Source organism: Carcharhinus amblyrhynchos, chromosome 1 (genome assembly GCF_965287045.1).
Source record: "Carcharhinus amblyrhynchos chromosome 1, sCarAmb.v2.hapA, whole genome shotgun sequence".
NCBI classification, from domain to species: Eukaryota; Metazoa; Chordata; class Chondrichthyes; order Carcharhiniformes; family Carcharhinidae; genus Carcharhinus; species Carcharhinus amblyrhynchos.
This window is the reverse complement of record NC_137324.1, coordinates 36,772,088-36,795,005: the sequence shown is the minus strand read 5'-3', so window position 1 is coordinate 36,795,005 and position 22,918 is coordinate 36,772,088.

Below are 22,918 nucleotides of genomic sequence, written 5' to 3'. Positions count from 1 at the left end.
TCCTTTCTGGCCCCAGAGGAGGTGACAGAGGGTTGGAGAACAGCCAATGTGGTCTCACTTTTCAAGAAAGGTGGCAGAGACAACTATTGGAGAAATTTCTGAAAGAGAGAATCAATTTCCACTTGGAGAGGCAAGGTGTGAGCAAGGATGGTCAGCATGCTTTGTCAGAGGGAGATCATGCCAACAAATGTAAATGGATTTTTCGAGAAAGTGCTCGGGCGTATAGATAAGCGTCGTGTAGTTGATGTCACTTATGTGGATTTCAACAAAGCCTTTGATATTGTCCCATAGGAGACTGATAAAGAAGGTAAAATCACATGGGATCCAGGGCAACTCGGCAAGTTGGATCTAATACCAACTTAGTGGTAGGAGATAGAATGCGGTAGTCGAAGGCTGTTAATGTGACCTAAGGCCGGTGTTCCATGGCATACCATAGGGATCAGTGTTAAGTCCCTTATTGTTTGTGATTTATATAAACAATATAGATGACAATATAGCAGGATGTTAAGTAATTTTGTGGAGAATTGGCTGTGTGGTTAATAGTGAGGAAGAAGGTCTTAGATTGCAGATAGATATAGAAGTTTGGTCAGGTGGCACTTAACCCAGAAAAGTGTGAGGTGATGCACTTTGGAAGGAGTAACAAGACAGGACAGCAGTCAGTTAATGGCAGGACACCTGGTAGAGGTATGTAAGATTATGAGGGGTATGGACAGCATGGATAGAAAGCAGCTGTTCCCGTTGGTTGAAGGGTCAATAATAAGGGGGCATAATTTTCAGATGAGTGACAGGAGGTTTAGAGGGGATTTGAGGATTTCTTTTCACCCTGAGGGTTGTGGGAGTGTGGAATGCTCTGCCTGGGAGTAAAGTAGAGGCAGGAAATCTCACAACATTTAAAAACCACATGGATGAGCTGTTGAAATATTATAACTTTGAAGATTATGGGCCAAGTGCTGGAAAGTCGGGTTAGTGTAGTTTTGTTGGTGCAGACCCAATGGGCTGAAGGGTCTCTTTATTTACCTAAATTTATTTATTCATTAATATCACAAGTAGGCTTCCCTGAACACTGCAATGAAGTTATTGTGAAAATCCCCTAGTTGTCATACTCCAGCACCGTTCGGGTACACCGAGAGAGTTTAGCATGGCCAATGCATCTAACCAGCATGTGGGAGGAAACTGGAGCATCCAGAGGAAACCCACACAGACACAGGGAAAACCTGCAAACTCCTCACAGACAGTGACCCAAACCGGGAGTTGGACCTGGGTCCCTGGCACCTGTCACAGTGCCAGGGACCTGGGTTCGATTCATGGCTTGGGTCACAGTCTGTGTGGAGTTTGCACATTCTTTCTGTGTCTGCATGCGTTTCCTCTGGATGCTTCAGTTTCCTCCCACATTCTGAAAGACATGCTGTTTAGGTGCATTGACCTGATTAGATGTGGCGACTAGGGGAATTTCACAGTAACTTCATTGCAGTGTTAATGAAAACCTTACTTGTGACTAATAAATAAACTTTAAAACTTTGCTTCATGTTCAAATCTCACGCTGTGATTGAATTTTACACTGTAAAAGTGTAAAATAGCATGGATGGGACTCTCTAAGGGATCACAAACACTCTGACCTGGACACAAGTATATAGGGGAGCAAACACAACCTCAGGTGGGAAGCCCGCCCGTGCCCCAATTAAGGCTTAAGGGCTCCTTCCTGCCCACTCTTAACTTTTACGATGGTGGACGCCCAATGACTGGAGATGGGGAACAGAAAAAATTCTCACCCTTGATTTCAGATGGGAAGGCCTTTTAATTGGAAGGTCCTTTCACACTGTGGCACCATGCCCTCAGAGACTGGTGAACTGTGGTTCCCTCCCCCCCACTCCCCCCTCAGCCTATCCCCGACAACATGATATTCCCCTCGTACCTCACCTTAAATTGAGCACGCAATGTTTTTGGAGTTGGTAGGGATGCATTCTCCACTGACTCTCCAGATAATGTGCGTCGAGTGCTTACCATCCTGAAAGTTCAGGCTCGGGTGTGTGTCAATTGTGAGATACTGTTTACTTCTCAGTTCACAGTGAGTTGTGTATTAGCATGAGACATTGCGCATGTATGCTCATCAATGGAATAATGCAGAACAGTTGTGTAAGACTAAAATGGGGAAGAAATAAATTAACCAAGTATCAACAATATCACTCTGTTGAACGCAAAATTGAAATACATATGTGGAAAATGGCAGAGGACTGAAGATTTGTTTTACTTTGATGCTGGCCATTAGCACAAAGAGATGTCGAAGAGAAGCCCTCACCACAGACAGCACAGTGCAGTGGTACAGTGGCCTCACAATACCAGGGACCCAGGTTCGATTTGGGTGACTGTCTGTGTGAAGTTTGCACGTTCTCCTTGTGTCTGCGTGGGTTTCCTCCACATGCTATTGTTTCCTCCCACACTCCAAAGATGTAAGGGTTAGGTCGATTGCGTATTGCTAAATTGTCCCTAATTGTGTAAAAATATGTAGGTGAGGTGGGTTAGCCATAGTAAATGCACGGGGATGGGGCGGATTGGATCTGGGTAAGATAATCTTTTGGAGAGTCAGTGCAGACCCAATGGGCTGAATGATCTCTTTCTGCACTGTAGGGATTCTATGGAACAGGCTTTTTTTTTGAAGGAAGTATCTAATACATCACGCCAGAACTGCTATCTACTCACTTTGAAGGTTCTGGCTTTTAATTTAATTTAAAATCTAATGTGAAACTTATCTTGCGGGGAGTTAGACAAATATCTGGTTCTGACACAAAATCAGATGGTGTAGGTACTGTTCATGACAGCTGCCTTACAATGTTTATTGTTCTCATTATCCAATTCTAAGTAAACATGCCCATGTTTGTGAAGAATGAGAGATAATATTGTGGATTGGACCAAAACAAACAGCATTCTCAGGGCCCAGTTTTCCCGAATTCTTCAGTTAATCAGATTCCAGCCACACTGCGCCATGGTTCCACCTCGAGCTTGTTGATAAAGTCAGAGTCCAGAGTGACCTCTAATTTATCTTTGATTCTGACATTAACAGACTGGTGAGTGTCTGTTCATCTTTCTCCAACACAGCACTTGCAAAGACTGAGCCAGTGCAGGAAACAGAAAACTCCAAAATAATTCTTGCACAGAAAACTCAGCACGTGTTAAACATTCCTTTGTCTGTTATTGTAATGAAAGTGCCAATCCATATGAAATCAGCAGTTCTTAACATTCAAGGCAGATAAGTGAACAAAATATCCGTGAGTTAATATTACAATTAGAACTATAAAGCTTTGCCCTTAGAATACACTGGGCAAGAAATCAGAGTGGCAGCATTTACCAGGGCGAAATGGGCCAACAACCTGTCCTGGTCGCCCCATGCAGATACTGTTGTTAAGAAAGCCCACCAATGGCTCTACTTTCTCAGAAGACGAAGGAAATTTGGCATGTCAGCTACAACTCTCACCAACTTTTACAGATGCAGCATAGAAAGCATTCTTTCTGGTTGCATCACAGCTTAGTTTGTCTCCTGGTCTGCCCAAGACTGCAAGAAACTACAAAAGGTTGTGAATGTAGCCCATTTCATCATGCAAACCAACCTCCCATCCATTGACTCAGTCTACACTTCCCACTGCCTCGGCAAAGCAGCCAGCGTAATTAAGAACCCTATGCACCCTGGACATTCTCTCTTCCACCTTCTTCCTTTCGGAAAAAGATACGAAAATCTGAGGTCACGTACCAACCGACTCAAGAACAACTTCTTCCCTGCTGCTGTCAGAATTTTGAATGGACCTATCTTGCATTAAGTTGATCTTTCTCTACACCCCAGCTATGACTGTAGCACTACATTCTGCACTCTCTCATTTCCTTCGCTATGAACGCTATGCTCAGTCTGTGTAGCGCGCAGAAAACAATATTTTTCACTGTATGCTAATACAGTAATAAATCAAATCAAATCAAAGCATTGTAAAGCAAACCTGCATTGAGACAAAGCAAGTACAGATTTAAACCAGTAAGCTTCAGTCAGCAATCAGTACGGTCTTTGGTTATTCAGTCATCCCTGATGTTTCGCTCGTTCATAGGGAGGTGCTGCAGAGATCTGCAGTGAATAGAAACAGATACGTTTCTGCAAAAAGATAGCTTCACTTATAGATGGCACGTTGCTAATTACATTACTTTTTTTGCAAATTCTCTCATGGCCTCACCCTTTCCTACCTTTGAAATTTTCAGACCCCCATCCTCCAAGATATCTGCACTCATTTAATTCTGGCCTCTTGAGCATTCCCAATTTTTCACTAGTGCCCAGAATGTCGGCTGCCTGGTCCCTGGAATCCCCTCATCACACCGGCCTACTTCTCTACCTTGCAAAGTGCAGGAAGTGGATAGGAAGCAAATGAGTTCTCACATTGCTAATTATTGGTCACTGCAATATGGCTCAACACCAACGGCAATATTTTGGCTTCTGTCCTTTTGTTTAGAATCATTCCAGCACTGAAGGATTAAACTATCAATATAGAGGAATTTTCTTCATGTGCTTGAACCCGATGACTTTCAAGTCAGACAATTTTGTAGGCTTCAGCACTGATATATTTTTCCTGATATATTTCCAGCTCTGGCAGATGTGGAAGATGACAATTACACTTTATGCTGCTTCCTCTCATGTCCACTGCACGAGAGATTCCTGGTAGGAATTTTTATTAGACCGATATGGTTCAACTCTATGAACCCTAGTGAGGAAAGTCTCTGGAGTCTGCGCTCCACCGAACAGGACTTCTGAAAAGTTATCAGCTGCTGTAACCTCTGTACTGCTGTTAGTTTTAAAATGTATTCTGACTGCAATTCATTGGTGATTCTGGGTGAGAAAGATGACTTTGGCTTCAGATTCTGCACTTTTTTTTCAGTTTATTTATTACAGGTCACAGGGAGGCTTACATTCACACTGCAATGAAGTTACTGTGAAAATCCCTTGGTGGCCACACTCTGACACCTGTTCAGATACACTGAGGGAAAATTTAGGATGGCCAATCCACCTAACATGCACATCTTTAGACTGTGGGAGGAAACCAAAGCACCTGGAGGAAACCCATGCAGACATGGGGAGAACATGCAAACTCTACACAGACAATGACCCGAAGTAGGAATCGAATCCGGGTCCCTGGCACTATGAAGTAGCAGTGTTAACCACTGTGCCACTGTACTGCCCCTTGTGTCCTGTGCCCCTGTCAACACTGCGTTGACAATGAAGCTCATGATTTAGCACATTCACTGAAGATTGTAAAATTAGATAATTATCAGCTCTCTTTGTAACCTGAATGTATGCCCTGAATAGCTCACCAAGTGCAGGCTGAGATTTTCCGTTCTCTCCGGAGCAGATTTTCCAGTGGCAGAGGTGCCTTGCCATTGGCAGGGTCTTCCGATCTTACCGACGGCAATGGCTATTTCCATTTCTCACCAGCCACATCACCAGGGAACCCACTGGCCAATGGCAACTTAGCTCTGTCACCAGAAAATCTTGGCTGGAGTTTCTAGTTGATGGTTCACTGACATTACTAGAAAGAGTGCAGAAAAGATTTAGTAGAACAAAGAGATCTAGGGGTACATGATCATAGCTGCTTGAAAGTAGAGTCACAGGTGGACAAAGTGGTGAAGAAGGCATTTGGCATGCTTGGTTTCATTGGTCAGAACATTGAATATTGGAGTGGGAATGTCTTGTTGAAGTTGTGCAAGACATTGATAAGACCACACTTGAAATACTGTGTATAGTTTTCGACACCCTGTTAGAGAAAGAATATTATTAAACTAGAAAGAATGCAGAAACGATTTACTAGGATGCTATTGGGACTTGATGGTTTGAGTTATAAGGAGAGGCTGGATAGACTGGGGCTATCTTCCCTGGAGTGTAGGAGACTTAGGGGTGATCTTATAAAGGTCTACAAAATAATGAGGCATAGATCAGTTAGATAGTCAACATCTTTTTTCAAAAGTAGGGGAGTCTAAAACTAGAGGGCATAGGTTTAAAATCAGAGGGCAGAGATATTAAAGGGTCCAGAGGAGCAATTTTTTCACACAGAGGGTGGTGAGTGTCTGGAACAAGCCGCCAGAGGTAGGAGTAGAGGCGGTTACAATTTTTTCTTTTAAGAAGTGTTTATCAGTTACATGGGTAAGATAGGTATAGCAGGATGTGGGCCAAATGTGGGCAATTGACTAGCTTAGTGGTTCAAACAAAAGGAGGACATGGGGACAAGTTGGGCTGAAGGGCCCATTTCCATACTGTAAACTTCTATAACTCTCTGCTATCTCTGAGAACTCTTACTCACTTATACTTACTTTTTGTCCAATAATGTTGCAGACTTTGGCTTATTACCCAATCCCATCGATCCCAGTCTCAAACTTCATGACAAACTGTAGCAGAAGTTAATTACTACAGTAAAAATGTACCTGCGTGACTTTATCCATCATTGAACAAGGATTGTTCTCCATCTACTACCTTCATAAGTCCTAAGTTTAAAATAAAGTCTGACTTAGTTATAAATCAAAATGTACAGCTGAGAAATTATGCAAATAAAATAATATTTTACAATGTTTAAAATGCAAACATTTTTCACAATCATAAGAACATAAGAACATAAGAAATAGGAGCAGGAGTAGGCCATCTAGCCCTTCGAGCCTGCCCCGCCATTCAATAAGATCATGGCTGATCTGTTGTGGCTCAGTTCCACTTTCCCGCCCTCTCCCCATAACCCTTAATCCCCTCTCTTATCAAGAACCCATCAACCCGCTTCTTAAAAATATTTAGCGAGGCAGCCTCCACCACTTCAACGGACAGAGAATTCCAGAGATTCACCACCCTTTGAGTGAAGAAGTTCCTCCTCAACTCCGTTCTAAACCGCCTCCCCTTTATCTTGAGGCTGTGCCCCCTAGTCCTACTGTCTTTTTTGAGCGGGAAGAGTCTCTCCACCTCTATCCTCTCCATCCCATTCATCATCTTATACGTCTTAATGAGATCTCCCCTCATTCTTCTAAACTCTAACGAGTACAAGCCCAGTTTATTCAGCCTCTCCTCATAGCTCAATCCCCTCAACTCCGGTATCAGCCTAGTAAACCTCCTCTGCACTCCCTCCAGGGCTAAAATATCCTTGCGCAGGTGCGGCGCCCAAAACTGCACACAGTACTCCAGCTGCGGCCTCACCAATGCCCTATACAGCTGCAGCAAGACCTCCCTACTTTGATTCAACATTTTGACTTTCTATCTTAAACCTAATGCACTGACATTAACATGTACAACACTTTCTATGTTTAGGTGTTCCAGAATCTAATGCTAAGCTGTTTTTTTTATTCATTCATAGGACTTGGGCATCAATGGCGAGCCAGCATTTATTGCCCATCCCTAGTTGACCGAGGGCAGTTGAGAGTCAACCACATTGTAATGGCTCAGGAGTCACATATAGACCAGATCGGGTAAGATGACAGATTTCCTTCCCTAAAGGACATTAGTGAACCAGATGGGTATTTTCCAACAATCAACAATGGTTTCATGGTCATCAGTAGATTCTTAATCCTAGATGTTTTTAATGAATTCAAATTCCACCATCTGCTGTGGTGGGATTCAAACCCTGGTCCCCAGAACATTAGCTGAGTTTCTAGATTATTGGCCTAGCGATAATATCACTAGGCCATTTCCTCCCCTATTATAAATATATGCACAGGAATTTTTACAGCAAATAATTTGGTAATCAGCAAATCACTGCTCCAATTGGATTACATATAATAGAACATAGAACACTACAGCACAAACAGGCCCTTTGGTCCACAAGTTGCGCCGATCATATCCATACCTACCAGGCCTGTCTATAACTCTCATTTATCTATAACTGTCATTATAATTTAATGTAATTAAATTACTGTGTTCTTTTAATTTGTTCATAGAGCATGATGTTATCCTAACAAAAGCCACATTGTTGCCTATCCCTAGTTGAGAAGGTGGTTGCGGTTTCTAATATTCTGTAATGTACCAACTGCATTTACAACTAACTTTGCTAAGAGCCTCGGTAAGAGTGAACCACATAGTGTGGGTCTGAGTCATGCATCGGCTGTTTAGGGGTGGTAAGTCCCTTTCACTAAATGATATTAATGCATCAATCAGATTTTTACAGTAACATCAAGAAAAACATTGCATGGACATTGCACCTTTATTGGAGCACAAGGTGCCAAGGTGCTTCCCAAAACAGACAAAGAAAATGAATGCTGGTTGTCATAACAAATAAGTTGAATGCATTGTTTAGAGAATGATCTTCTTGACATAAATAATTTACCAAGTTTCACAAAAACAGTAACTCAGCAGAACAGTAACAATTATGAAAACAGGAGCACAAGTAAAACAGGTCTTATTGTAGAAGATACTCTTGCAGACTGAAAACATAAGAAATAGGAGCAGGAGTAAGCCATCTAGCCCCTCGAGCCTGCCCCGCCATTCAATAAGATCATGGCTGATCTGAAGTGGCTCAGTTCCACTTTCCCGCTTTCTCCCCATAACCCTTAATTCCCTTGCCTACCAAAAACCTATCTACCCGCGTCTTAAATATATTTAGTGAGGTAGCCTCCACCACTTCAATGGGCAGAGAATTCCAGAGATTCACCACCCTTTGAATGAAGAAGTTCCTCCTCAACTCTGTTCTAAACTGCCCCCCCCTTATCTTGAGGCTGCGCCCTCTAGTCCTGAGGGCACAGCCTCAAGACTAGCCCTCCAGAACCCACACAGAACCCTTAACAGACCACAGTAGAACAATTAATTGGTTTATCAGAACAACTCTGTGCTCAATAGGACACTCTGTTGCACTGAGGGGCAAAAAAGAGATATTGGAAGGGGTGACGAAAATTTGGTCAAAGAGTTGAGTTTTAAAAATGTTCTTAAAGAAGAAGGAAATTAAGAGGTAGATGTACGTGGATAAGAAATTCCAGAGAACATGATCTAATTATCTGTCAGTCTGGCCACTATTTGTGAGATAAACATAAGAACATAAGAACATAAGAAATAGGAGCAGGAGTAGGCCATCTAGCCCTTCGAGCCTGCCCCGCCATTCAATAAGATCATGGCTGATCTGTTGTGGCTCAGTTCCACTTTCCCGCCCTCTCCCCATAACCCTTAATCCCCTCTCTTATCAAGAACCCATCAACCCGCTTCTTAAAAATATTTAGCGAGGCAGCCTCCACCACTTCAACGGGCAGAGAATTCCAGAGATTCACCACCCTTTGAGTGAAGAAGTTCCTCCTCAACTCCGTTCTAAACCGCCTCCCCTTTATCTTGAGGCTGTGCCCCCTAGTCCTACTGTCTTTTTTGAGCGGGAAGAGTCTTTCCACCTCTATCCTATCCATCCCATTCATCATCTTATACGTCTCAATGAGATCTCCCCTCATTCTTCTAAACTCTTGCACAGATGGCCAGTCAGAAGAATGGTGAGTAGGATTTGGTGTAGGTTAGAAACTGGACAGTAGAAATTTGGATAAGTTCTTTTTTTATGGAGCATTTAGGTTAGGAGACAGCCAGTAAGCATTGGTGGACTCTGAAGTTGATTCTCTCCATTGGGTAAGCTGTCTGTGAAGGAACAGCCCTGCTGAAACCTTGTCCCAATTACTGTGATGAAGCCCGAGTGCCTTTTAGTTTCAGAGCCTGCTGCCTCTGCAAAAGGTCAGGTTGCCTTCTGAAAAAAATCCAATCTCTTACAACTTTAGTAATGACAACATGAGCAGGAATCAGCAAAGCAAAACATTTTCGAAACTACATAGCCAAAACAATAGAATATAGATAATGATGCAAGTGTGTAACACTGAGGTCAAACTGTCCGTTGAATGTAATGTCCCATTCACAGATTTTCACCATAACTTCATTGCAGTGTTAATGTAAACCTACTTGTGACTAATAAATAAACTTTAACTTTTTTAACTTTAACATTCTGGTCACCAAGATACAAAGATTGGTGGCATTTCTAAGCATCGAATCACAGCTGCACAAGCCCTAGGTTGACCACATTAGGAGCATTGCGTACAATTCTGGGCAACACACTTTCGGAAGTATATATGGACCTTAGAATGAATGCACTGATGTTCATCAGAATATTACCAGGGCTGCAAAGTTAGGTTATGAGAAATGATTGCATAAATTCAAGGGTGTATTCTGTTGAATATAGAAGGATGAGAAAGATTTGATTGACATTTTTATGGTTTTGAACTGAATTAATAGTTTTTTCGGGGGGAAGGGAGAATCTAGTACAATGGCAAATAACCTTACAATCAGAGATGGCCCATTCAGGAGAGAAGGTCAGAAACACCTTTTCAAACATCAGGTTGTAGAAATGTGACACTCAGTTTTGCAAAGCACAATGGATATGCTGACTCAATTAATAATTCTAAGTTTGAGATGAATTGATTTTTGAGGTCCCTCAGTAATTTTTAACATTTTTGAATTAAAAAATTGTCACAGCTGCTGGCCACCATTGTGGAGGGAGACCCTTCCAAATTGCAGCCTATGGCTGGAGTTTGGCCCAGTGTGGGGGGTGGGGCGGGTTTCTCAAAACATGCCTGAAACACTGACCCACGCCCCCTCCTCACAACCACCCTGGTCTAAAACCAGGAGGCCATCTCCAGGTCAACATTATGATCGGTTTTCAGTCGGCATCTGATGATTAACTTTAATTGAACTGTTATGCACCTTAACTGGATACTCGCAGCTTTCAGGTGGGTATGGCCTTCAATCCTGATTCTCACCTCTGGAAAAATGGCCATTGAGTGGAATGGCAGTAGCAAACCAGATTGCTGGTTACATGCCCACCATCCCCACATATCAGCCTGCAAATTCAGCCCATTGCTTCTACGTCCACTCTTAGGGCGACGTGGTGGCATAATGGCATAGTGCCTCACAGCACCAGGGACCCCGGGTTCGATTCCAGGTTTGGGTCACTGTCTGTGTTGAGTCTGCACATTCTCCTTGTGCCTGCGTGGGTTTCCACCAGGTGCTTTGGTTTCCTCCCACAGTCCAAAGATGTGTGGGTTAGGTGGATTGGCCATACTAAGTGTCAGGGGGACTAGCTCAGGGATATGGGGATAGAACTTGGATGGGATTGTGGATGGTGCAGACTCAATGGGCCGAATAGCCTCCTTCTGCACTGTAAAGATTTTATAATTCTACTGAATTCCTTAAAAATCCTAAAGGATCCATTGGGTCACTCCTCAATCTTCTCTTTCTGGGTAACTAGGCACAACCGGTCCAATCTCTCCTGATATTTGTAGCCCTTTAGTTCTGGCTAATTTAGCTAACAAACCATCATGAGTTATAGTAATCATGAGTTAATCAATAATTAATGGACCTATTTTAGTTAAGTTTCTGAGGTTGCACTTTGTTGTCTGTAAGTAAAGAAACCAGTTGGGCCGCAGATCAAAGTTGCAGTTTGTAAGTTCAATCGCACTCAGATAGAATAAGCAGCAAGGCTCCACCACATTTGGTATGACCTTTATAACTAAGATGATTTTTTAATCAACTCCTCTCAGTGACAGCTGAAAATATTCCTATTTCGCCTTGGCTCAGGTCCATCTGGCTCTACTTTGTAACCATATCCCATCGCTTTATTTTTAGAAACGTAATGCAAAAAATCCAGTATTATTTTCTCAAGTAGCTTCTGGAAAAATTCTGCAAAAATTTTTCACAAAATTGTATTTTTATAATGAGTATTTGTCATGTAATTATAATAGTAATTATATTCAATTTTTAAAAGAATGGCCTTAATTCTGATCTCATGTGAATGTGGTTTTGGCATATTAGAGCAACTCTGTAAGATAAACAAAATAGTCCAGCTATTATGAAGTTATATTCCTGCCAACCTAAACAGCACATGAACAATGATGTGCTGTGACTGAATTGTAAGGTATTTGACTTAGTTTGTCTATTTCAAAATAATATGATAAGAACACATTAGTACAGGCGCAATCTTACCGAATGTTCCCGCCATGCTCCCGCTCCGTTCACTGCAGCAGGATGAGAAAATCCTGCCTGCATGAACTGCCGTAACAATCCAGCCCATGACTTTGGTAGTATAAATTATTCAATGTATAATATTTTTTACAACAGCTTTCATTAACTTCCGTGGCTCATTTGGTCAAAATGACAGTCCTTTTTGGTATAGAACGTGACAGGTTGAGGAAAGCCTAGTTTTGATTCGCAGCCTGTAACTACCTTAACTTATTGCAAGTTACAAATCCTGCAATTATCCTACAGGGAAGAAGGAAAGAAATCAATGGAGGTTCTCAATTCCAATATCCAATCATGTGTGATGGAAAGATCAGCAATGTGGATACCAGCTCCAAGTGGAGAGGATCTCCAAGAAGATCGCACATATTGACACAGACATCAAATTTCTATATTGAGTTTGTGTCTTTATATGCCCTGTTTGTGAATAGGACTCCCACTCACCTAAAGAAGGAGCAGCAAGTTCTCCGAAAGCTAATGGCTTTTGCAACCAAATAAACCTGTTGGACTTTAATCTGCTGTTGTGAGACTTATTACTGTGATTCCATGTAAGGGCAGGTGCAGCATTGCTAATCAAAAATGTAGTCCTGACTTCAGGGGAGAGCATTTTAGAAGTCTTTGTTATGCAATCTGTCATTGTAATAAAACATTTAGTTGCAGCAAATTCCATTTCCATACTTCTCATTGGGTTAGCATTTGTTTTCACTCATTCACAAGACGTGCATGTCAGTAGCTAGGACAACATTTATTGTCCTTTCCTTCTTGCCTTTTTGGTGATGAGCTGCCTTCTTGAACTGCTGCAGTCCATGTGTTGTAGGAACATGTAAAATTCAGGATTCATTCCAAGGGTGCACATTGATTCAATTAGATGTATTTTAATGTACAATTGGCAAGTTTAAATAACAAGATTAGCTGAACTATCAACATTCAGTTTTAGAAAGAGGGATTAATGAAGCTTTGCATTATTGTTTATTGCAAGGGGAATTGAATACACAAGTAGGGAGGTTACCACTTCTTACGCTGGAGTTACTCCTGTGGTACTGTTTACAATACTGGCCTCGTTATTTAAGGAAGGATGTAAATGCATTGGAAGCGCTTTAAAGAAGGTTTACGAGATTAGGATTTGGCTTGCTGTCTTATGAGAAAAAATTGGATGGGCTAAGTATCTATCCACTCCCGTTTTGAAAACATGACTGAAACATATAAAATTCTGAGGGATCTCAGACCATAGAAACCCTACAGTACCGAAACAGGCCATTCGGCCCATCAAGTCTGCACCAACAATAATCCCAACCCAGGCCCTATCCCACAACCCCACACATTTACCCCGCTAATTCCTCTAACGTACACATCCTGGGACACTAAGGGGCAATTTAGCGTGGCCAATGCACCTGACCCGCACATCTTTGGGTTTTGGGAAGAAACCGGACCACCCGGAGGAAATCCACGCAGACACAGGGAGAACGTGCAAACTCCATACAGACATTGAGCCCAGCCGGGAATCAAACCCAGGTCCTTGGATCTTTGAGGCAACAGTGCTAACCACTGTGCCACCCAGATGTAGAAAGGATGCTTCATCTTGTAGCAAGATATCAAATTTGGGATCAGGGTTTAAGAATAAGGGGTAACCCTAACCCTATTCAGAGATGAGGTGAAATCTTTTCTCTCAGAGTGTAGTAACTCTATTCCACAATAAGCCCTGGAAGTAGTGTCTTTGAATACTAGGTAAGCAAGGCGTTGAAAGGATATTGGGGATAAGTAGGAGTGTGGATTTGAGGTTACGGTCAGATCAACCATGGTCTTACTGAATGAGGAAGCAGGCTCGAAAGGCCAAGAGGTCTATTCCTGTTCCTGATTCATATGTTTGTTTGTTTGCATCAGCCTAAGAGGCAATTGCATAGTTTATGCTGCAAATTTCAGTTTCTGCAATAAATTCAGCATTTTCTTAATATGTAACAGCCTTAAAGCTGAGCAATTGCAGACAAAACCTAGAAAAGAGAAGTGATATAACTTGCTGCAATAGAAACTTAGATTTCATAGTATTATAAGAAGTTACAACTAGAAAATGATTCACGTTACTTTCACTACAAAATACAGCTCTAATGAGAAGAATGTGATTATAATTTACTTGCTGTACTTCAGCATATCCGTATTGAACATACATTTCAAGTTCTGGTCAAGATTTAGATTGGTGCTGCCTTCTGCTTTGGGTACTTGTGATTATACTTTACAACAAGCTTATCATAATGACCATTTCCATCTTTTTTTTCAGACAGAAGGTAATGCTAATGGTTCTGTTTTAGAACATAGAACATAGAACATTACAGCGCAGAACAGGCCCTTCGGCCCACGATGTTGCGCCGACCAGTTAAAAAACAATGACCCACTAATCTAAACCAATCCCTTTTCATCCATAAACCTATCCACGGATCTCTTAAACGCCCCCAAACTAGGCGCATTTACAACTGCAGCAGGCAGGGCATTCCAATCCCTCACCACCCTCTGGGTAAAGAACCTACCCCTGACATCCGTCCTATAACTACCCCCCCTTAATTTAAAGCCATGCCCCCTCGTGCTAGCTTTCTCCATCCGAGGAAAAAGGCTATCACTATCCACCCTATCTAAACCTCTAATCATCTTATATGTTTCAATAAGATCCCCTCTTAGCCGCCTTCTTTCTAGCGAAAACAACCCCAAATCCCTCAGCCTCTCTTCATAGGATCTCCCCTCCATACCAGGCAACATCCTGGTAAACCTCCTCTGCACCCTCTCCAAAGCCTCCACATCCTTCCTATAATGTGGGGACCAGAACTGCACACGATACTCCAAGTGTGGCCGCACCAGAGTTGTGTACAGTTGCAACATGACGCTGCGACTCCTAAATTCAATCCCCCTACCAATAAACGCCAAGACACCGTATGCCTTCTTAACAACCTTATCTACTTGATTCCCAACTTTCAGGGATCTATGTACACATACACCTAGATCCCTCTGTTCATCCACACTATTCAAAGTCCTCCCGTTAGCCCTATACTCGACACATCTGTTATTCCTACCAAAGTGAATTACCTCACACTTCTCCGCATTAAACTCCATCCGCCACCTCTCGGCCCAGCTCTGCAACCTGTCTAAGTCTCCCTGCAAACTATGACACCCTTCCTCACAATCTACCACACCTCCGACTTTGGTGTCATCAGCAAATTTACTAATCCACCCAATTATGCCCTCATCCAGATCATTAATAAAAATTACAAACAGCAGTGGCCCCAAAACAGATCCCTGAGGCACACCACTCGTAACTGAACTCCATGACGAATATTTACCATCAACCACCACCCTCTGTCTCCTATCTGCTAGCCAATTCCTGATCCAATTTCCTAGACTACCCTCAATCCCACACATCTGCATTTTCTGCAGAAGCCGACCAGGGTGAACCTTATCAAACGCCTTACTAAAATCCATATATACCACGTCAACTGCCTTACCCCCATCCACCTCTTTGGTCTTTGGTTTTAACTATCTGTGCCTCCTATGCCCCCGTCTTTTTCTTTTTTATTGCCCCATTATGCCATCTTTTGTCTTCCATCTTTATCCCCTTTGTCACTTAATCTTATCAACTGACCTTCTTCTCTTTTGTCTTTTTCTGCCTCTCTCTGAGCTTTTCCTCCAACTCCATATTTGCCTAGAATAGCTAAATCTCTCATTTCTAACAGTTCTGATGAAAGATCACTGACCTGAAACGAGACAAACTATTCTTTCTGCACTATTGCTGACTAGTTTGCTGAATGCTCCCAGCATTTTTTTGTTTTTATTTTAGCAGTCTCAAATCCTAATTTTCCAACGTGTAGAAGTCAGATTTCAACCATCTCAACTTTCAGTAGTTAGCTTCTGCTTGGAATTATGAAATTTGGAAAGTTATTTTAAACAATGCCTGGATGAGGAGGAAATATTATCCCTGCAGAAAATAATAACTTTTAAAAAGATGTCTGAATTCCTTGTGATGAACTTGAAAGAGTTGCACAGAAGTTTACGAGCTTGAAGACTTTCACTGTGAGAAAAAAAATCAAAAGCAACATTGACAAACATTATTTAGTAGGCAATTAATGCTCTAAACTTTAAAAATTATATCTCCTCTTTTAATTTGTTAACATGCCTGTAAACTCCACACCACGGTTATACTTTACTGCTTGCTCTCTGCAGAAATGCAGTTTTTACAGGATTCCCCAAAGGCCCCCCCCTCATCAAACTACTGCTTGGTGTGCAGTAGAGGTAGCACATCATTTACCCGTGATCCTACAGATGTTCTTCTACCAAGGTCACCACTCCAGCTTCACGCAGCCAGGATAATTCTGCCTCTTCATGTCTCCCACTGCATCCCTTAATACACCCTTCACACCTCCATGGTGATCTCTCACCCAACCATATCATGGGTTCCCAATTCCAAGCATGTGGTCCTCCCCTCCCTCCGCCCCCATGATCACCCCAGCAGATAACCTGCTCCCACTCGCATCCACAGATGCCAGACTTCATTACCATCTGAACTGACAGGAGTCCTGCCTACACTGTCCCCACCTGTCTCATTGCAGGATACACATGAACACAACCAGCATGAATGGACACAGCCAGCCAGAATCACGCCTGAGCTCAGAAGACTCATGCCCTTTGAAGGAAGAGCCCTTGAGCTGCCTGGTGAGGAGTGGAGGATGAGGTGGGGGCAGCTGACAAAAGTGAGAACCCTCAAGATACATAGTCATTGTACAAGCCCCACCTCCCACCAGTCATCCCCTGTGAGCACAAATATCAGCTCACTTCCCTTGAAGGGCGATCAGTCAAGCAGTCCAGGCCATCCCCCTGTGCACCACAGACCTGAACAGCTCCAAGGGAGCCAACTCAGAGATCAGCAGAGAGTCACCAGAACTACCTCCTTCTGGGGAGGTACCTGGGGCAGTGTCAGAGGATCCAGCAAATGAAAGCAAATTGCTGTGGATGCTGGAAATCTGAAAGAAGAACAACAAATATTGAAAAACCTCAGCAGGGCTGGCAGTATCCGTGGGGAGAGAAACCAAATTAACATGCTGCACCTCAGTGATTCTTCTTCACTGGAACATTGCAGCAGAACAAGGATGAACATGTGAACATGAGAGCAAGATTGTGAGCTGAAATAGCAAGCGACAGGGACGGTCACAAATCAGGAGATTTTCTACCAAGGATAGCGTGTCAGACTTGGTTTGAGGGAAGTGTGAATATTTTTAGCTCTGAAATGTCCAGTTGCAGTTGCTTCTTGCCGCTGACAGGTAGAATTCAATGTGAAGTTGAACTTGCTTTCAAGATCTTAACATAGGAGAGCTGTCTAGTGAAAGCATGTTTTTCTCCATAGATGGCTGAGGCAAGGGAATGAGAGGAGAGGCAAGGAAGAAGGGCAAAAGCAGCCCAGAAGTTTGACGAGTCTCTCTGCACCCTCCCCTGGGCTGTGTCCATCAAGTGTGAGCTACTATTGAATATTAACAATGATTAGTGTGTCAGGACAAGGACAGGCACAATGTTGGGAGGGCACTTCACTGTGGCATGCGTGGCTGCAGGAGGGTATGATGGAACAGGCCCCAGGAAGTTGGAAGAACATCTGAGGTGATCCAGAGACTGATTCTGAATTGGATGATGAGTCTTTGGAATACTCTATAAGGCACAGAAGTTGGAGATCCAGCATGAGGTGCGTGATGATTTGATGTATAAATCCCCTCGGGGTGGGGTGCTCTGGCCTAGATGGGTGGAAGTGACCATCCAGACTATGTGCACTGCCTCACCCACACTTTGGAGCACCAATTTTCCTCCATGCATAGACTGGCTTCTGTCCTGGAGCAGCAAGCTAAACGTGCTATGGATGACATTGTGGTAACAAATTCCAACCTGTGCACCATCAATCAAGCTGTGCACTCGGAACAGATTGCCAAGGCAACAAGGGGACTGAGACCCCCCAGGGTGCTTCTGCTCGGGGCAGCTTTTCCTCCATCCATCCTCCATCAACACTTTCCTCATCTAGTGCTGTGACAACAGTCCTCCTATCACTCTGTAGGAGTTTGCTAATGTGGTCAGGCCCTCAAAGCCTCAGCTACAGAGAAGACACATGCCAAAGTCATCCAAGGCAAGTAGGGTACCAGATCAGGAGTCTCTCTTCAGGGTAGCAGCCAGCAAGGGGAGTGCACTGCATTAAAGCACTAGAAAACACTTCTAAAAATCCCACACTAGTCATCATGTGGGTCACATTGATGTGTTTAGTTCATGGTTCGTGATACGTCTCATCTTAATTTTGTGAATAAACCCTAACTTTATTCTGCCCTGTGCAAAGGTTATTTCAATATGTCATTGTCATTGAACTTCTTTTGGGAGGTAAAATGACCTTCTTTTGCATTGTAAGATCAGAATTCGGGATGTGTGCTGATGATTCACAATGTTTGATTTGATTTGATTTGATTTGATTTGATTTTGGATTTGATTTATTATTGTCACTTGTATAAAATATGTATAAAATAAGCAATCATTTTACTATTTCCACCATGGAGTCAAATGCAGAATTAATGAGCGTAAATATCTCATGAGTTGGTGGTCTCCAGATTTTTAACCTCGGCCCACCTGCCGTACTATCTGGATTGGGCGTGATGATGTCAGGAAAGCGGTCTAACGTCATTGTGCTTGACCATACATTGGCGCAGGCACATATTACTCCTGTCTTCTCATAGTAAATTCTGCCCATGTTTTAAGATCAATGACTCACACTTCTGCTGTGTCAAAAAACTGCAGCTTCAAAGTCCCTCTCAGGATTAAAGTACATAGAGTACAATGAGAAATTAAATGAGACAGCGTAAAATGTAACGGCCAGTATGGATTTTATAGCCGTGTAAATGTTTCTCATTTCATATTTAATGTGTTCTTATATCCACTGCTAAACCATTACGGAATCAGGTACAAAGTTCTATTTGTCTGTCGGGCTGCCAACCTGTCATTCATGTTATGCTTTACATCTCTGCTTCTTTAATTAAATGTGAAGAAATGATGGATGTATTTCAAGCAAATTCTTTCTCTTCTGCAAGAAATGTTTCAAGCACATCTGTTGTTTTTGTCACTTTCCATAAAAGCTTCTTGCCTCACATAAAGATCTGTGTACAGCTAATGGTTTATTCTATCTTTTAACTTGTTCTTGACACAGTGTAAGTATCTCAAGTTGGCTGCTTCAGCCAGAAAATTAGCTTGTTACATGCTGTACTGTCAAGTATTAAAAAAGGGCTTTGTTCCTGTGTCACCAATGACTGATAGCACCTGTTCAATCATCATGAATCATCCTCCATCTCAGGAGGAAATTAACAGTGAAATTAAAAAGATTCACAGGATGACATCTGCAAATCCATGTCACCCTTTTTAAGATGATGCCTATTGATCCAAATTGCCTTTACAAATTGCCCACGAAACCACCAGCCATTCTGACCGTTTCTCAGATGTGGCAACATTTATTTATTTGTGTAATGCATTCCTGACTTTACAGAATTTTGCTGACCCAGAACAAATTGCATAGAGGCCCTTGGTTGCAAAGAACATCATTCACGTTGAAGCCAGATGGATTTTGTCATAGCAGACTGAAAAAAAGCATTGTGAGGTTGCACTGTTTGCGACTCACGTAGACTAATGTTTTGCTTGGCTGACGATACAAATAATAGTGGAAATCATTCTCTTAAAATTGTTCTCTTTGTGGGAGTAATCCAATTAGATTAAATATCATGGGCACACATATTGTGCCCATTGGTAACCTCCTTGTAAACTGTCAATTTCCATGGTTTCTCCTAGATTATTTATGCAACCAGGGATATGTTGAAAGCTATTTGCAAATATTCTCCAAAATGTTCTCTCATCTCATTCTTCATAACATAACACAGCTCCAATATTCTGTACGTGTTTGCAACTTAGGTTTCCTCCAGGTGCTCCGGTTTCTTCCCACAGATCGAAAGACATCCTGGTTTGATGGATTGGCCGTGCTGAATTCTCTCTCAGTGCACCCGAACAGGCGCCGGAGTGTGGCGACTCGAAAATTTTCACAGTAACTGCACTGCAGTGTTAATGTAATCCTAATTGTGACTCCAATAAATACATTTTAAACTTTGCTTTTGTTTTGTATTTGTATGGCTGGGGAAACAGTTCAATGTCAAGGTTAATAATTTAGCTAATGCAGTGTGAATTTTTATGATGCCCCGCGAAATGGATCTCTCAAAGTTCATTATCATTTATTCTTTCATGAGATGTGGGAGTCACTGGAAAGGCCAGCGTTTGTTGGCCATCTCTAATTACCTTGGATCCAAGTGGCTGATGAGGCCAATTCAGAGATTAGTTAGTAATCAACCACATTGCACTGGGCCTGGAGTCACATGTAGGCCAGACCAGGTATGGCTGGCAGATTTCCTTCTGTAAAGGCATAAGTGAATCAGACGGAGTTTTATGACAATCTGACAATGGTTTCACAGTAACTATTACTAAGACTAGCTTTTAATTTCAGATTTTGTTTTAATAATTAAATTTAAATTCCACAAGTTGCCATGGTGGTATTAGAATCCATGTCCACAGGATGTTAGCCTGGGTCTCAAGATTACTAATCCCTGCTCCTATTTCTTATGTTCTTATTATGTTCTTATTACCGCAATGTTTCCTGTCAGCAGGGAAACCCCAGTGACAACAGCAGGACCAGAACACCACACCACCAGCCAAACACAGGGTGTCTCTGCAAAACATACTTGTGTGCGAAATCCTGCCACAGGAATTTCAATACATGCTACCACAGTAAGCCACTCAAGCTGCATTCGTCTCAGTGTCCCAGAAATAATCCTCATGACTTCCCAGCAGTGTGTGGCAGCTACAGAGAACCTCGACAACAGCAGATGATCCCAGTTGTCTTGTCACAGTTTAGAACCCAAATCATCAGTCAGACCTCATACTGTTTTAATTTTCACACTCCAAATAATCTATTTTTGTTTATTTGTTCATGGAATGTGAGTGTCGCTGGTTGGGTCAACATTTATTGCCCGTTCCCTGAGGGCAATAAAGAGTCAAGCACATTGCCATGGATCTGGAGCCACATGTAGACAAGACCAGGTAAGGATGGCAGCTTTCCGCCCCTAAAGGATTTCAGTGACATTGGGAGTTTCACAACAATCAACAATGTTTCATAGTCATCATTAGACTTTTAATTGCAGATTTTTATGAATTCAGATTTCATCATCTGTCATGATAGGATTCAAACCTAGGCCCCCAAAGCATTGCCATGGGTCTCTGGATTATTAATGCAATTCCACTACACCATTGCCTCCTCACTTGCTAATAATCATTTTTTAAAAAAATACTATTTCAAACCATGTGGCAAAGTGGATTGCTGTTACAGTGGGTAGTGGTATCATTCTGGAATCACAGAAATGTTACGGTGCAGAAGGAGGCCATTCAGCCATCACGTCTGCATTGGTAGTCCAACTGAGCATTATGACTTAGTGCCATTCTCCTGCTCATTTTGCTGCACCCTTGCATATTATTTTCATTTACAAGTCATCTAATACCTTCTTAAATGCCTCTACCACATTTCCTGGCTGTGCATTCCATACCTGAACCACTCACTCGCCAGAACTCTATGCTTTGCCCACTAAGAATTGGAGTGAGTGAGGGGAAGGCAACAGAAATGTCCATTGACCTCGGGCGGGAATTTCAGGTTGCGCTTGAGTGAGGTCGTAAAATCCCGCCCCTTGTGTGAAAATATCCTTTCTGACATCACATTTGCTTATCTTACAATTTTAAGCCTCATTCTCGATCCTTTTATGAATGGGAACAGTTCCTCGCTATCTGCTCTATCCAGCACCTTATGATTTTGAACATCTCCACCAAATCTCCTCTTGGCAATCTTCTCTCCAAGTAGAACAGCCCCAACCTCTCCAATCTATCCTCATAACTGAAGTTTCTCATCCCTGGACCTTCCCATGGCCTTTGATCCCATTCACCCCAAGTACTATATCCAGCCACATCTTGAATACATTCAGTGTTTTGGCACCAGCTACTTCCTGTGGTAATGAATTCCACAGGCTCACCACTCCTTGGTGAAGAAATGTCTCCTCACCTCTGTCCTAAATGGTCTAACCGTGGTTCTGGACTCCCCCATCTTCAGCAATATCCTTCCTGTATTTACCCTGTCCAGTCCTGTTAGAATTTTATAGGTTTCTACGAAATCCCCTCTCATTTGTCTGAACTGAAAATGTTCTCTCTACCCATCCTGCTACTTTCAATGATCTATGCACATAGACACACTGGGTCCTCTACATCTGCACTGCCTTAAGAGTTTTGCCCCTTATTTTTTATTGTCTCTCCATGTTCTTCCTACCAAATGCATCACCCCACACTTCTTCACCTACTACCTTTCTGTACACACCACCAACTTGTCTTTGTCATTTTAAAGTTCTACTCTGTCCTCTTCACAGTTTACAATACTTCTAAATTTTGCACCTTCCTTTGAAATTGTCCTTTGCACATCAAGATCTAGATTATTAATAATATATCTATAAAGTTAAGGGCCCCGCTATCAACTCCCGGGGAACTCCACTACAAACCTTCCTCCAGACCCCAAAAGATCCATTGTCCATTACTGTCTGTTTCCTATTATTCAGACAGTTTTGTATTCATGTTGTCACTGTCCCTTGAGCTATAACTTCTCTCCCACGTCTGTTGTGTGACACTGAATCGAAAGCATTTTGAAGGTCCACGTACACCACAGCAAGAGCATTATCCTCATCGACCCTTTTTGTAATCTCTTGGAAACACTCCAGCAAGTTAGTTAAACATGATTTCCACCTTAGAAATTCTTGCTGGCTCTTTCTAATCAACGCA